Source organism: Coregonus clupeaformis, unplaced genomic scaffold (genome assembly GCF_020615455.1).
Source record: "Coregonus clupeaformis isolate EN_2021a unplaced genomic scaffold, ASM2061545v1 scaf0696, whole genome shotgun sequence".
Taxonomy (NCBI): domain Eukaryota; kingdom Metazoa; phylum Chordata; class Actinopteri; order Salmoniformes; family Salmonidae; genus Coregonus; species Coregonus clupeaformis.
Window position 1 is genome coordinate 196560 of NW_025534151.1, and position 17204 is coordinate 213763.

Here is a 17204-nt window from a genome sequence, read left to right on the forward strand (position 1 = left end):
AGGTACCACGAGCTATGCGATAATTTCTGTCATCGATACATCAGCTGCTTGAAAGGAAAAATGCCCATTGATTTGGTCATAGACGACGGGGACGGTGGAAATAAATCTGACAGTGAAGATTTTACAAGATCGTCTGGGCCTCTTGATCAGGTAAGCTCTTGCCTATCACATGCGTATTAATATAAATGTCTAATAAGTGCATTTCAATTGTAGGCCTATACAGAGAACACGTCGCACGCGTTTTATGCTGTCTAGATAGTTTTATCAAAATAGATAGGCCTATGGAAAAAAATATAATTTAGGAAATTGTTGGCCTCCTCTTAGTGATATAGATTGATAAGTGACCTTAAAATAAATCAAATATCAAATGTAGGCCTACCCATTTGACAAAATGACAATGTGAACAAAGTTTATATTCCATTTAATTTCCAAGCATAATAAATGGTTTCTCTTTTTTCTGACATGACCATTAACATGTTTTGGAAAAAACTTGTTTGAAGCAAGGATCCCGGTAAACAATAGCTTTTATTATATTACTTCATGATTAAATGCTTCGAGGGACTATGGGAAACATTTTAATTGTTATTATGCTATTTTATGGTGTTTTTATGTGTTAATTATGTTCATTGTGCTGCATGTGCTCGAAAAAGTTACCGTTGACCAAAAAAAGGGGCAAGAGGTGAAGAGTCAAGTCTGCTCCTTTTTTCGTGTGAATGCAATCAAGCCAGTTTTGAAGTCAAGTTGCACCCACCCTTTAAGCAAGGCTTTAGGAATATGGAATCCCTTCCTCCAAGTGCCATGTCAGCCACACAGCGACTTGTTAACCATTTAACAATTTATTTACCAAAGCAACGAGCATAAATTCAGGCAGCTTAGTGGAGTGTCAAATGGCGCACAACTCATATGTCTCGGTGTTTAGTTTCAAACACCCTCCCTAGCCTATGTCAGCCTGTTGTTGAGATGTTCTGAGTGTCCCATTCACTTTACTTCAGGCTTCCAAGCTCTGTATTATAAAATAGTCCTCTATCCAAGCTGTATTCTAGTGTGAATCAATCTACTATATATCACAAATTAATATGTATCCCATTCAGTCCTCTCACTTCCATCAGGTGGTGAGACTTCCATCCAGTAGTACTTTGATCACATCTGCTGATTTGCACTTTGATAGCCTTCGTTGATTGTGCTGTCACCTGCCAGAGTATTTTTATTATTATCGATCAATCATCGTGATCAACTGATAAGCACGGGTCCCCTGAGTCTTATAAGCACTGTTTATTTATACTATTGATTAAACAAGTTGTGTGGCTCAGTTGGTAAGAGCGTGGCGCTAGCAACACCTGTCGTAGGCTCGATTCCCACTGGGGTTACATAGACTCAAATGTAAGTCGCTTTGGATAAAAGGGTCTGCTAAATGGGATACATTATGAAGTAGCACACTAAAGTGTAGCCCCTTGATGTGGAGGTCAACCCAATAACCTGTCCCACCAGCCTTCACTCTCCCACTCATAAGTCCATGCATGGTACAGCACCCGCCCGACACACACCCTACCTTGCAGGCACTTTGTCCCCACACCTCTACCCCAATAGTGTACCATTTTCACACTTAATTCCACACTTAATTTCTCTTCTCAAGTGGGGCTGTATCGGGAGTACCTAACACTGGTTATGGGGGAATAGTGGGAGGTGGTGGCGGTGTTGTGTGTGTGTGTGTGTGTGTGTGTATGCATGTGTGTGTGTGTTTGTGTACATGTTTGAGTGCGTGTGTGTGTGTGTGTCTCGGTACTTGAAACCCTCCATCTCTCGGGAGTGGTTCCATTCTGATAGAACAAATCTCTTCAGCCCTATACTCACTCCCCCTCTTCCATCCCCCTTGCTAGTTTAGTTGGGAACTCCTCTTGTTGGAGTTGGCCATCGCTGCTTTAACCATTTGTGTTCTGAGCATATGTTCTGATTACCACAACCTGGCGGCATTCACTTGGTATGCAGCGTAATACATTATATATATTTTTCATTTTTTTCCTTCCCAAAGAGGACTTATTATTAGTCATTTGCTGGTCAAAAACGATTATGAATAAATGGGTATGCATTCTGACCTGGAGTTAGCAATGAGTTAGCCACGATGCACCGCCAACTGAGGGGAGTAGCTAGTCAGTGTGGACAGGGCTGTTTGGCTGTGTGTTTGCAATGACTACAGGCTATTTCTCCTTTTCCCCACATGATATGTACTGCGTATGATATGGATATGATATGTAAGGAAACTAAGAATGTGGCTTTTGTGCCGACATACCTTTGGGTCTCCATCCATATCTCTTTTAATCAGTCGGCCGTGGATTATTCTCTATGACTAACTTCACTTAAAGCCCTTGGTTTCAATATGACGCATAGACCATTGACACGTTCTCTGTGGTAAATCGTAGCTTCTTGGCTGACTGTCGGTGTCATGTCATCCAATCAGATCTCGTGGAGCAGAGACCACGATGACACAGTGTCAGTTCGCTCGGCGGGGACGCCTGGGCCCTCCAGTGGGGGACACACATCACACAGTGGGGACAACAACAGTGAAGAAGGTAAGGATTCACTGATAGGTAAGATAACTGGATAGGTGTCCATCATTATTGCTTTTGTCTTTCAAGTATACTTTCATATCAGTGGGAGGAACGAGGAAGCTATTTTAGAGTTTTGGGACAGATCATATTCACTTACAGGTAAAAATACTAGAAAGGTGTCCACCATTATCGCGTTCGCCTATCAGGTACTTTCAGATTAGTGGGACAGTGTTGGGACTGATCCGATGTCAAGCCAATGAGTGAGTGTCACGTGTTGGCGAGTTTGGATTGGATGTGATGTTGACTAGAAAGAGAGACAGCAGAGAGAAAGAGAGAGTGAATGATGAGGGTTGACAGAAAAATGTGAATGCGGAGCTCAGACCGGGACTGGATCTGGAAGAAAGGGCGCATTATGTTCTAGTCGACTGAGCGACGATTTATATACCAGCCTCTGCACCTCTTTTATTTGGACATGGGGAAAGTGTAATAACAGAGAGCAGTACACACACACACACACACACACACACACATCCCCCCACACACATTCAGTGCTAGGCTAGCTCCTAATGGTTGAGGTAGAGAAGAAAACTAAAGGGACTCTCTCTCCTCTGCTATTGGCCGTCTTTATGAGCAGGGATCTGGGTTCGTGGACTCCCGCCACACTGTCAAAATAGTTTCAATCAGATGTGTATCACCTATTACCAGGGCCATTTGCAAAGTGCTGTTTGTGTGCCAAGTGCAACAAGCGCTCAGGGGTTTTGTTATCTCCCGCATACATTTTCAGTTTAGCACCGCCACGGGTGGACTGCTTCGGGGATATCTGTGTGTTTTAACTCCCAAACACAAATACTGTCACACAGCCAGAACACAAGGCCCAGAACACAAACACCCCTAATGCCCTTTTTATTCCCCATTTGGATGGTTGGGGAATTGTGGCTCCTTCAAGGGAAGTATTTGACAGAAACATATTGGTTGAGCTTCTGTTGGAAAGTGGATTCTTGGTTGATCCATATTGGGGGATGTAGTCCAGTGATACCTTTACACTGGCTCCTTGCATCTCCTAGATAGGCCAGAGAAGCTACCATTGGATAGTCATGGTTTTCTGACTTTTCAGGAAAAACCTGATGCATACCTGAGGAGAGATTTGTTATCTCTCACTTTAACTGTAGGGAGGGGAGGTGTAAGTGCCGGGAAAAAGAGGGAGGAAGAAAGAAACCAGAGGGAAAGCTGGTAAATAATGTCCCAAAGAAGGCAAACAGTTTCAATGACTTAGTTCATCGCTATGGTGATGTCTGCAGTTTGGTCAGACATTTAGCTTCTGTTCATTTGAACTTGCTGGTAGCCAATAGAGAAAGTCCATCCAAGACAAGTAGTCAATTCATCTCAATCTTTCCTTTGTGCAATGTCCGTGTTTTGTTGTCCATGGTTGCTTGAAGTTATCACAGACCTGAGCAGCGAGGCCATTCTTCACAGATTGGCCGGCAATGGTCACATGGCTGCCTCGCTCCTATGGAGAAGTGTGTCTTGCAAGTAATGACCAATGGTGGAAGCGTGGTACAAAATAAAAGGTCCTCTCTCCTCCCAGGCCCCTTTCACCAGACCATGGCCAATAACATTTTGTGCAAACACTTCTGAAAAGTTCAGCAATTGAGCAGGCCAGCAGCTGCTGCGAGCGCCGAGCTTTGACAGCTTGACTTATAATGTTTGCGTGAACAGTGCGAGTGGATTTTTGTGCCTCTTAATCTTGATGCTGGAAGAGAAAGGAGCGAGCAGCGATATTGAACGGTAGAAGAGAAAAAGGGTGAGAAAAGAATGAGGGCAACGGGAATAAAAGAAAGAAGAGGGAGAGAGAGTGAAAGAGGGTGAGCAATGAACCCTTTGGTTTGGCGTGGGCACGGTCAAGGCTGCATAACCACAGCTGAGCTGACTTCATGTTCAGAGTTTTTTTCGGGGCCACAAATTCCTTTGTATGGCCTCACTCCTTCACTGGAAGCCAGACAGGAAAGCCGAGTAGCAGCAACTCCCATGCCACTACCACTTTCTCGGACCTCCCCAAGTCACTGCATCGCTTTGCTCCTTCCTTCGTCTTTTCCTCAAGCCCCCTTCACAGTCACACATAGCTGGATGTAGAGGACGAGGATTTGACATGTGCAGCTCTAGTCACTGTAGGGCATTTCACAAGACACCTATCCTCCCCCCGTCTCCACCCGGTACACAGGTTGTCGCTGTGAAGCTCGCAGCTGTCACAAACCATTAGCAGGTTGGGCCCAAAGTCACCCCGGCGGCGGCGTATCTCTCCTCGTGGTGTTGGACTAGAGAACGCTGCCGCAACACGGTGCAGTGTGGAGTGTAAATCAGCCTGGCCCGTCGTCATCCCCCTAATGATGCCGAGAGCTTGTTTATGGACTTTTATGATTATTTCCACCTTCTCAGACTCTTGTCGGTCCCCGTAGAATCTCACCTCTGTTTTGGCGGCAGAGGTAATGGCAGGAGAAGCCTAAGCAAAGTCAACCGCCAAGCTAGTTCCCCGGGACCACCCATACATAAAAATGTATGCGCACATGACTGTAAGTCGCTTTGGATAAAAGCGTCTGCTAAATGGCATATTATTATTTTTATTATTAGTGAAGTCACCACTGGTATTATACTAATGTGGTCGGTAGCTGCCACATGCCTGCTCTGCTCGGCTTTAACTGACTGTCTCTAACCTTGCCAGTTGCTGTTAAAAGGGGGGGGAAATAAATGAAAATGAACCTCATTACAGGGCAGAAGAGGTGCAATAAAAGGACTGGCTCAGACGTTTCTCTGGCACTTGACGAAAATACTGCGTACGGCATGATTGGTAATTGCATTTTGTGGAGGAGAGGTTAGCAGTTAGTGAGGGCTTTGCTAAAGATGAACTTGACGTAATGTTGGATCGAAGGAAGTCTTGTCCCAGATCTGTTGTGCTGTCTTGCCAACTCCTATGATAGAGTTGGCAAGACGGTGCAGAGAGATCTATGGCCAGGCTACCTTCAATCCAGCATTTCCTCCAGTTCATCTTTAGCAAAGCCCCCGCTGTGCCCCAGACAATGACCATAGGAGTTGGCAAGGCAGGACAAACAGATCTGAGACCAGGCTAGATCGAAGGAGCATTCACATCCAATGAGACATCTTGGATTACGAACCCAGAGCCAGCAGTGTAGCTCTCCCGGCCAGATGGGAGCTGAGTAAACATAGAAGACGAACTTTAGCGGAAAAAACAGCGAGAGGAACAAACTGGGTATTAAATCATTGGCTGGTTTTGGACGACATCTGCATCCCAAACGGCACCCTATTCCTTACATAGTGCAGTACTATGGACCCTGGTCAAAAGTAGTGCACTATATAGAGAATAGGATGCCATTTGGGACGCAAGCTAGGTCTGTGATATCTTGGAGATGTACTGTATGGATTTTGGGGGTGGATAGATGGTGCTCTGGGTGGGTCATATCAAATCCACAGTACAGTGAGTCAGAGAGTTCAACCCCTGGCTTAAAAGCTTTCTGAGATGTATATTCATAAATCTTTACAAAATAAAATAAAATGTCCTGGGGAGGGTTGGTGCATCGCGTGTATAGTACATGGGAGTGTTTTGAATGGAACATTGAAGAATCAACCTATTCGTTCAGACGCTCTCATCTGATAAATATATGAAGGTTTCTTGGATGACGATGTTAATGAGTCAATCGTCAGAAATGTAGAGAGAAATATATTTTTCACCAGATCCATCCATATTTCAGCTTTAGAGCTTTCTCCTCGCATTCCGATAGACTGTAGCAGTAACTCTATTGCGGCATCCTACAGTTTGATCAATATTTTCAGAGCAGTGATAAAACTGTGTAAAAAGGGTAGAATTTCGGAATAAAAAATTATCCGTTGCTGTCTTTTGCCCAGGATGCTGTAGCAGAATTCTCTCCTTTTGGTTGAAAACATTTCTGTTTTAATGCACCAACGAAACACATTCAGCTAAACAATGCCAGGAAAGCACGATCGCTGGCTAATCATGTACAATTTTTAAATATTCCTTCCACAACCCAGAGGAGCTATGTTGAAAGGTTAGAATTCCTGAAGCAAAATGAGCAGTTGTTGACTGTTGTCCAAGAGAAGATAGCAGGTTACCATGTTGTAGCAGAATGGTCCGTCGTTATTCCCACCATAACCCGGCGAAAGTGTGTCAAGAAATTACGTTTCTGAAGTTAAACGAGCAGTTGCTGTCTGTTTGTCCAAGAGGAGATAGTCGGTTGCCAGATTGGAGCCGAAATGTCCCAAACCCCCCTCCTTAGCTCCCCATGGAACCAGCCACCCACACTAACTGTTGCCTTTGTTTGGACAGGTGACTGCATGGACAACGGGGTGGCCTCTCCCAGCACTGGGGACGACGACGACCCTGACAAGGAAAAGAGGGATCGTCACAACAAGAAGCGAGGCATCTTTCCTAAAGTGGCTACCAACATCATGAGGGCGTGGCTCTTCCAGCACTTGACGGTGAGTAGAGTGGTGGATCACCATTACACTTCTTAGAAGCCAAGCAGTGAGACCTCGATACCGGCGGCCATTTTGAGCTCCATGTTATGCCCTTTAGCCTCAGTTACGCCCCAGGTATGTCATGTCACCTCAAGACTCTTTATGGGTGTTTAGGGTTGTTGTGACAAGTCTGAAATGTAGCGATGAGGGAGGGGACTTTTCCACTGCGGCCTAGCAGGTTTAGGAGGATTTGGCTGTTGAAATGACTTTTGAAATGACCACCGAAGTTGCCAAAGTGAACCATGCATGCGGGTGTTTACGTGTGTGTTTGTTTGACTAGGCATGTCAAAGCTATAGTGAGAATTATTTTGTAGATAACTTCTCCCTAACTCTCCTGTCAGTAGCTACGAGTGAAGTGAGTTGTGAGAAAAGACTTTGGTTAACATTTACACCATCCAATAGAGCTAGAACGAAGTAGCAGTAAAAAGGGAGGCCATATTCTCTGTGTCCATAGTCTCACGGATACAGACTGTTAAAGGGAGACATATCTGACAGACACGGACATATCTGATTTACAGCTTTGGCCAAAGCTAGCAAGCTAGTCAATTGGCCAGCAGGCCTCTGAGAGAGACACACTGAGAGGATTTTGCTATGCAGGCATTTTCCCCCCTTTTCCTGTCTGGGCTCCATACAAGGGGAGGCTAAATCAGGATGTCTCGATGGGGGTCAAGGTGGCTGCCAGGACCTACCACTGAACCTGGGGGTAGATGCAGCCTGCAGCAGATGGGATGTGGGAGTGAGGGAGGAGAGATAACCCAGGTGAGAGAGAGAGAGGGAGGAAGAGAGGGAGAGAGAGTTGACCATAGATATTCCCAGGTTCTCTGGAGAGTAAAATGTTGGTGTGTGTGTGCATTGTCAGTTAAGTGGTATTTAGAACTATGAGCACAGTATCTTCCATTTCCACCGTATCGATTCTCAAGGACTAAGTAAATGTTTATGCATGTGGTCTAGCAAGCTGGCTGTGTGTGTGTGTGTGTGTGTGTGTGTGTGTGTGTGTGTGTGTGTGTGTGTGTGTGTGTGTGTGTGTGTGTGTGTGTGTGTGTGTGTACCACGAATCCTGGTGAGAAATAGGCGGCACTGTTGCCCCTCCAACAGGGAACCACAGGTCTTTTCTTTCTCTCTTCACCCACTCACACAAATGGTATTTTCCTTTTTAATAGATCAAGAAATGAGTGGTAAACGAAAGCCATTGCCCAGAAAAGCCCAAAGGAGACCCTGACTGCATCCCAAATGGAACCCCATTCCCTATACAGTGCACTACCTATAACCAGGGCCCATAGGGCTCTGATCCAAAGTAGTGCACTATGTGAGAATAAAGGTACCATTTGAAACAACCCCCTCTGCTTGTTTTCTGCACACGGGGGCTCCCCCAATGAAAAGGTCATTATGTGATAGGGTAATGGGACGAAACCCAGGCGTTCAGATTGTTGCCATGCCCACTGCATTGTGGGAGGTTCCACTGGGATTGGTGGGTCATTACCACGGTGAGGGGGGTAGGGGCGGGGTGAGGAGCGACGGAGGGGGAAGGGGTTGCAAGCTCCCGCCCTCATTTTTTATTTATTAATTATTATTATTTATTTATTTCTCCCTCTTAGTTGTGCACATAATATTAAAGCCTGCGAGTGAGAAGGAGCCACAGCTTGTAAAGAGAAACCACAACAGAGCGTGCTGTTTTCTTCACATGTTTCCGCTTCTCTTTTTACAAAGTGTTTCATGTAAAAAAACAAAAATCAACTGGAAACCATAATCCCTGTTAATGCAATTAGAGCTAATTTGCCACCCTCTTGCTCACAGATGTGCTGTAATAATAATGTGTGCTCCAACCCTGCAAGCACATTCTACCCAAACCTGAGCAAGCGGGTGGGAAAGAAGTTGTGCTAGGTCACTAAGTGTACTGTAACTTTGTTTATTGAAGTTGGGTTTGAATAAATTACAAGTTACCTGTAATTAAAAAACACCCACATCTGTGAGTTACGGAATGCTTTGGTTACACAGAGGTGAAGAGAACTTCTGAACTGGCAAACTGCTCAGTTAGACAAGTAGGGGTGGAGATGGCCTAATTCCCGACTTAGGTCCCATAACCCAGAGTACCTTAGAGTGCACATAACCCATGCAATGTAGAAACATTTATATCCTGCTTTCCTGTCCTCTGGAAAAAGGAATGCCTTCCTAAACAGAAAAAAGAGGAGTCTGGCTAGCGTTTCACAGGAAGCCTCTGGAATGACCTCATCCCCTCTCGCCCCCAGGATCATCAAAGGTCAAAGTTCGGCAGGTCATTTGAACCCATTCGTCATTGGTTGTTTATTGCCAGAGCCCCCTTGGATGTTGGGGCCGCCAGTCACCCATGGCAAACTGTGGTGTGCCACACAGCAGCCTGTACCCTGGCAAGAATCCCTGTCCCATGCCGCGGCCGCCAGCCAACCCCATCCCCCTCCCTGTTCCCCCTCCCCCCATCTACCCAGAGGCACATTTATAATGCGGTCTTGCCCTGATGTCATTAGATCTGGGACATAAATGTACAAATAAAAAAATGTACTATGGCCTGACTGGTCTCTCCTGACCCCCCCCAAAAAATCCTGGACTTCCCAAGCTTGTCCCCTACACACTGTGTATTTACTGTCCCCCCCGACTAGCCCCACTCATGTACGTGTGACGAATCCATCCAAAAATATTCATATTTGTAAATTACATTTAGTCCCGGGACCTACAGTTCCTGATTATTCCTTAATTCCATCCAAGCAAGCACTCAGAATCGTTGGCGCCACCCAATTAAAGAATAAAGAACATTACACATGGTGTATAATCGTGTCTCGGCCTCTTGGACTAAAAATATGACCCTCCCTTTTTAGCTGAATGCGCCCCTTTGTTGGGGCAGCAATATCTGAAGTTCTTCTTACCACTGTTTTTAAACTTTTCTTTTAGTTCCTCTTTGTTCTCGTGCCCATTTGAGTTATTTGAGTTCCGGGGAAACATTTGGAAGTAATGAGAAGGCAGTATTGGAGTCAGTGGCAATCCAATTACGTACATAGTGCACTACTAGCCCATAGGGTTTGGTCAAAAGTAGTGCACTATGTAGGGAATAAGTGCCATTTGAGACTGATACAAAGAAGGGAGGGGCAGAAAGAAGGGGCAGCCAAACAGGGTCTTTTTAGGAGACCTGTGGGGCATCTGTTCATTTATCCAATGCTGGCGCCCCCATTGTGTCGGGGCGGTCTTCGCTCTTTCTCTGGGTCCCTCACCCTGCAGTGAAAACATCATCCATTACCTTTTTGACAGGCCCCCAGGAGTACCCCAGGGGCTTGGGACTCAGCGCCCAGCGCGGGTCACCTTTATTGACCTCCCCAGAAATCCAGCATGTGGTCACATACATCACTGGCTCGGGCCTTTTTCTCTGACAAGGTAAATGGGCAGTGTTTAGATCCGAAAAGATAATGAAGTGAGGAGAAGAGGGCCGATGGACGGAGGAGATTGGCAGATGGCAGTACACAGTGAATGGGGGAAAGTGGACACAGGTTCAAGTTTTAGCCAAGTTTGATTGGGGGTGCGCTGGGAGATGAGGTCAGCAGTTATACCTGACTTGTTGGTGCTGTATGGTGTTGCTCTGCAATTCATCTTTGGGAGCAGCGATACTTTGAGCTGGAATTTTTTTGTTTCTTATTTTGTCTTGATTGCTTTTTCCCTATAGCAGCTGGACACACGTGGGATGTGTGTGGCCTGTTTGCATTTTTTTTGGAGTGTCCCTCTCCTTACCCTTGCCAAAAGGCCACAAACGGCTAAGAAATCTGAGTTTGTTGAGAGCACTGGATATTGAAGGCTTTGTGAAGTTTAGCATTTAGCCTTACTCTAGTTCAATTGCATCCCATCTAAAGCTAGGGATCTCTCCAGGGATGTAGTGTTAAATAAAGGTGGGTGAACTCTGCAGATCGTGATGACAAAAATAAAGTTTAAAAAAGCTCCTTAAATTTGGTTCAGATACAGTACATTTACCCTCCACTACGCCGCCGGTTCTCTCACCTCTTGCCTGTCCTCCTCAGCTGTATCAAGTTGTGGGCACGGCGGACCGACCGCCCTCGGAGTGGCTCCTCACTCCAAATGAGGAGTAATTACAACCTCCTAACAGGTTTACTGGTCCAGTAAACAACATAATCACCCTCCCAAAACTTCTCCTGATTTGGCCTGGGCTGATCACTCAGTCGTGAACTCAAAGAGCTCACAGCTCAAACCCCCATTTGCTCACAGCAACCCTTCCCTCCAACCAGCAGGTGTGGAACAGAGTGGCAAGCCCCCTGCCTCCCTCTTACCCCCATAGCGTGAAATACCACGTATTCTGTTACTGCCGTTTACTAATGAGATTGGTCAGTAGTAGGTACTCCCACTCATTAGAGGCCCTTGTTTGGGGGGGGGGGTTTGGTTGACGCGCTCCATCGCTGGGGCTATCAGCAGAGGAATGTAGCCTGGGGCTTTGGGCCCTGTTTAAGGCCTTCATTGGCCTGCCTGCCTGGCTGGATGGCTGGCTGCTAGGTGGGAGGCTGGTGGTAGACTGGTTCAGCTGGCCTGTCACCACCTAGGCTGCCTCACAACCCACAGCCCAGCGGCAGCCGCCAGTGGTCGACACCAGGCCAGGCAGGGCCCACTATGTGAGTTGTAGTGTAGTGTGTTGTAGGAGGGTGGAAGAGTGTTGGTGTGTGTGTGTGTGTGTGTGTGTAGAGTATGTCCATGTGTGTATGTGTGGTGCGTCGTGCATCCGTGCATACTCACACATGTGCATGTGTGTTTACCCCCTCCAACCAACACCCCTCCAACACTCACTCTCTCGCTAGTTTGAGAGAAAAGCCCCTTTCCATTTGATGTGTTCAGACCTGCCTGCTAGGATCGGCCTGGTTGCGGGCTTCCCTCTGTTGCTGTTAATGTGGTGCTGAAAGAGATGGCGGGCGGGGTGTTCCCCTCGGAGTGGTCAGGCCCGGCTGGAAGTGGAGAGGGAGAGGGAGGGAAACTGTTGACTGTTGATAGTCTCAGTATCCGATGCTAACAGTTGAAAACAAGTGACATTAATTTTCAGGTAGAGTCAATTGTGTTAAAAAGTCAAACAAGTTATATTCCTTTTCAGGTAGAATTTGTTGTTTGTAAAAGTTAGTTGCTTGGAAGATAAGACAAGTTAGGCTCATTTTCAGGTTAGTTGTTTGGAAGCTAAGCCAAGTTACATTCATTTTCAGGTTAGTTGTTTGGAAGCTAAGCCAAGTTACATAAATGTTCAGGTTAGTTGTTTGGAAGCTAAGCCAAGTTACATAAATGTTCAGGTTAGTTGTTTGGAAGCTAAGCCAAGTTACATAAATGTTCAGGTTAGTTGTTTGACAGCTAAGCCTTAGCGCAGCTCTGTTGCCCCCAGGTATTTGTGTTGATCTGCACTACTTTGTTGCTGTTGGTGTCCTCTGTCTCCTTGGAGATTTGGCGTCAGTTAGCCATTCACCTGGAGGGCATGGTTTCATTCTGTCCCAACATGCTAGAACGCAGTCCTTGCTTGAGCATGGAGTGGCTGCTAGCTGGCGGCAGATCTGTGTTGCCACTCATGTCAGAGTGCTCCGAGTATAATTTTCCTATAGGCACAGATCTAGGATCAGCTTTAAATGCTATATATAATCCTAACGTTAACCTTTATAGTGAAAAATCACAAACTGACCTTGGATCAGCGTTGAGAGGCAAATGTATCTTTCTCGTGTCAGAGCCAAGGGTCATGTCCAGTAGGGAGAAAACTTTTGAAACAGACCAAAAAGGGGAGGTACTGAACTGAACTTGTCCAATAGGAACACATATTTAAAGGTTTTGGTTGCAAATCGTTTTGCTACAGTGTGCCCTACTGAACAGGACGAAGGCCTCAGTGCTGATTACAGGGTTGGAGATGGCCCGGCCTTAACTCTGGGGCGGTTAGCTCTGGATCGGTTAGAGCCGCTAGTCCTTGCTAACAGGATTATAATTCATAATGAGCGGGTGGGTCGGGATTAGGTCCCAGAGTGGAATCTCTGAAATTAGGCCTGAGGTTACCAGCCTTTCCTTGTGTGTGTGTGTGTGTGTGTGTGTGTGTGTGTGTGTGTGTGTGCGTGTGTGTGTGTGTGTGTGTGCGTGAGTGTGTGTGCACGTTTGTGCATGTGTGTGCATGTGTGTGACTGTGCTGTCACTTTTGTGTTCTGGGAAAATGTTATGGTATCTTAACTTGTTTTCCCTTATGAATGTCATTGTAGAGATTGGTTCAAGGCTAGTTAAATTCGCTGGTATGTTGGTTGTTTGATGGTCTGTCATGATGGTGTCAGCATTTTGACTTTGATGTAAATAGTTCTGTTATGATTCCTACAAGGGGTCATAAAAAATTCTAGTTCGCTCCAGGACAATGTGAAGATCAAAAGTTTGTGTCCCTGGGTGTTTTTCAAACTTTCTCATAAATGTTTTGCTGCTATTTATCCTTCTCTTAGTTGATAGAATTATCCACGTTATTCAGGAACAAAGGGCACTGGGAGGAACATGGAGCGTGGCCGGCAGACAGCGAGGACAATTTGATGAGCGACACTGAGATAATAACTTTCTGTGGCGAATTAGACTCAGTTTAGGCCAATTACCCACAATCCAAATCACATGGAAACAAGAGGCGAGGCAGCCATTACCAATTGATTCAGTGGTGGGAAAAAAAACTCAATAACATCAAAGACCCTCTCCCTGTCGCCACAGAAACCGGATGTGGTAGATAAATATTCTCCAGGTGAAAGCGTGTCATTTCTAGCTTTGTGCCTGTGTGGAGTTGGCCTGCGGGTGTTTGGCGTCTCAGATGGTTTGAACTGGTCACAGTGGAGGTCTGATTTCTAATGTTAAATAGCATTAGATGTTATGAAGCGTTGGGACAGTAATGTTTGACCTTTTCCTCTCATGGTCAATCCAAAGTTTGACCTCCTTTCCTATATCCTAGCTCCCTTATTCTCACTGACTTGAGAGGTCTGGGGATGGTTGAAAGCCATAAGCTTGGTTTAGTTACTGACATAGTGCTCGCCTATCCATTTCTTTTAGATTAGGGAGTAGGAGGGGAAGGTAAATAGAAACGGGAGCGCTGTTAAATGCATTGGGATTCTTCCTGTGTGACTTACACTCCCATCTCTACACACACACACGCGCACTCACGCACACACGCCTGTATCTATATCCCACCACTGCAAAGAGAACCAGCTCAACCTACTCGAGGTCATATCAGGAGCTTTTGTGTGTGTATGTGCAAAGCACCAGTAGCACCCCTAATTAATGTAGCTGTTTCTCCACTCGGCTAAACGCTTTAATTGGCTCACACACACACTCACATTCACACTCATATATACACACACACACACACACCATTAATTATGCTCCATTTCATATTGCCCTAATGAGTCTTTGGAGCCACACCTCCGTTTGTGTTTGTTCACGCTAATTAGCCGGCGCTGCTTTTAAGCTAGCACAGCCACAACAACACAAACAACACAAAAGCCGTTTTCTGTTTTTGTTTTCTTTCAGTTACTATTTCCTTTATATTCATGTGTTCTTTCTTTCTCTTTTTCTCGTTGAAACAGCATCCTTACCCTTCGGAAGAGCAGAAGAAACAACTGGCCCAGGACACAGGGTTAACGATCCTACAAGTCAACAATTGGTGAGTTGTATTGGGGTTGTTTGGTGTCTACATGTGTTTACATGGAAGTAATACTTGAATGCATTCAGTTGTACAACTGACTAGGTATACCCGTTCCCTTATTTCCCTTATGATACTTGAAGCTGCGTCCCACATGGCACCCTATTCCCCATAGGGCTCTGGTCAAAAGTAGTGCACTATATAGGATAGGGTGCCATTTGGGGTGCAGCCTTGTTAGTTACCCGCCCCAGGCAACCTAGGTCTAATGATTTGAATGATTAATTCCTCTGGGAACACCCAACTGAAAATATCACCCCTTACAGTCGGTTGGCTTCAGTTAATTGGAATGAGAGGAAACCTGTAGAATAATTCCAGTGGTGCGGGGTGCATTTACTACATTATTTACTACTCTGAATGAAACTAGGACATTTCACTGTACTTTGATCTATTTTATGAATAAATATTAACAGTTATTAACGAAGAATGAGGTAATAGCCTGCAAGGTGTTTTATTCTGGCTGGTTATGGAGGCAAAACATAACAAAATGATGATTCAATCACTCTATGAAATCTCAATCTTCACATGTACAGATGTACAGACATCCTAGCCAACTGAACCCTAGCCTAGCAAATATATGCAGCAATATACATTAGCAAATACAGAATACAGAAAATGCAATCAATGGTTTATGGTATAACTCTACACCATTCCAACTACTGTTTAGCCTTTGCTATATGCATGCACTATGTACAGTATTTCCCTATATGCATCTGTCAAAAGGAATACTCACAGAACAATGCCTCTGTCAATCCTATAGCTATTGTATTCAGTAATAATTTGCCTTGAACCGGAGTTATACTGTTAGCACTGTGGGGGTTTGCCCGAGTTGGGAAGTCCACTGTGTGCAGCTCACCCTGCACTATCAGCTCAAACATAAATATCACTGTCATGTCTACCTCCGATAAGCCTCCCAGTAAAGCAATAAAAACAATCACGAATCCCAAAAAGTGCTAAAAATAGCCCACTTTAACATATGTAGCCTACTCCAACGGCATTTCATCACTGTTGCAGTTGTTAATGTATATTATTACTTTTTTATTACAATATGTGTTGTTTTTATTCCAGTCAATGGTCATGCTGCTCCCCTATGGTCATTTCCACCCCACCTCACCCCTCAACAGCCTTTACTCTGCCTCCCACCCCAATGGACATGTATTTATTCATCACTGCTACAGTTGTTATTATGTATATAGGGCTATTTCTATTTCTATTGTTGTTTTTTTATTACAATTTTCATTATTTTATTTCACTTAGTCCTGCATGTTGGAGCTCGAAGCCTAAGATTTTCACTCTACCCTCCAATCACACCTGCAACCCTGTACATGTGAATCTTAATCTGAAACAAGGTTCATGAAATAAGCAATAACTTGCTAGCAATAGATAACATTCATAAACGGACTATCTCTGAAACTCACTTAGATAATACATTTGATTATACAGTGGTAGCAATACATGGTTTCAACATCTTCAGAAGAGACAGGAATGCCAATGGTGGAGGTGTTGCCATTTATGTTCAGAGTCATATTCCCGTAAAGCTTAGAGAGGATCTCATGTCAAATGCTGTTGAAGTAATATGGCAACAGGCTCACCTGCCTCACCTAAAGCCCATTCTTGTGGGAAGCTGCTATAGACCACCAAGTGCTAACAGTCAGTATCTGGATAATATGTGAGAAATGCTTGATAATGTATGTGATATCAACAGAGGTCAATTTTTTTGGGTGACTGGCTTTCATCAAGCTGTCCATTCAGAAAAATATTCAAACTGTAGCGTGCCTGGAACCTGGTTCAGGTTATCAGTCAACCTACCAGGGTATTTACAAACATCACAGGAAGGAAATCATCCACATGTATTAATCACATCTTTACTAATGCTGCAGAAATCTGCTCTGAAGCAGTATCCAAATCCATCAGATGTAGTGATCATAATATAGTAGCCATATCTAGGAAAACCAAAGTTCCAAAGGCTGGGCCTAATATAGTGTATAAGAGGTCATACAATATGTTTTGTAGTGATTCCTATGTTGAAGATGTAAAGAATATTTGCTGTTTAATGAGGAGCAACCAGATGCTGCACTTGACACATTTAAGAAATAGCTTATTCCAGTTACTAATAAGCATGCACCCATTAAGAAAATGACTGTAAAAACGGTTAAATCCCTGTGGATTGATGAGGAATTGGAAAATTGTATGGTTGAGAGGGATGGGGCTAAAGGAATGACAAATAAGCCTGGCTGCACAGCCGATTGGCAAACGTACTGTAAATTGAGAGATTATGTGACTAAACTGAACAAAAAGAAGAAGAAACTGTACTATGAAACAAAGATAAATGATATAAAGAATGATAGTAAAAAAGATTTGGAGCACCTTAAATGAAATTTTGTTTCTTTGAGTCAGATGGCTCATTCATCACAAAA

General features: G+C 44.7%; 1 pseudogene; it reads left to right on the forward strand.

The window, feature by feature from the left end:
• The window catches only part of LOC123485454, a 34994-nt pseudogene that overhangs the window by 4512 nt on the left and 13278 nt on the right, over window positions 1-17204 (forward strand).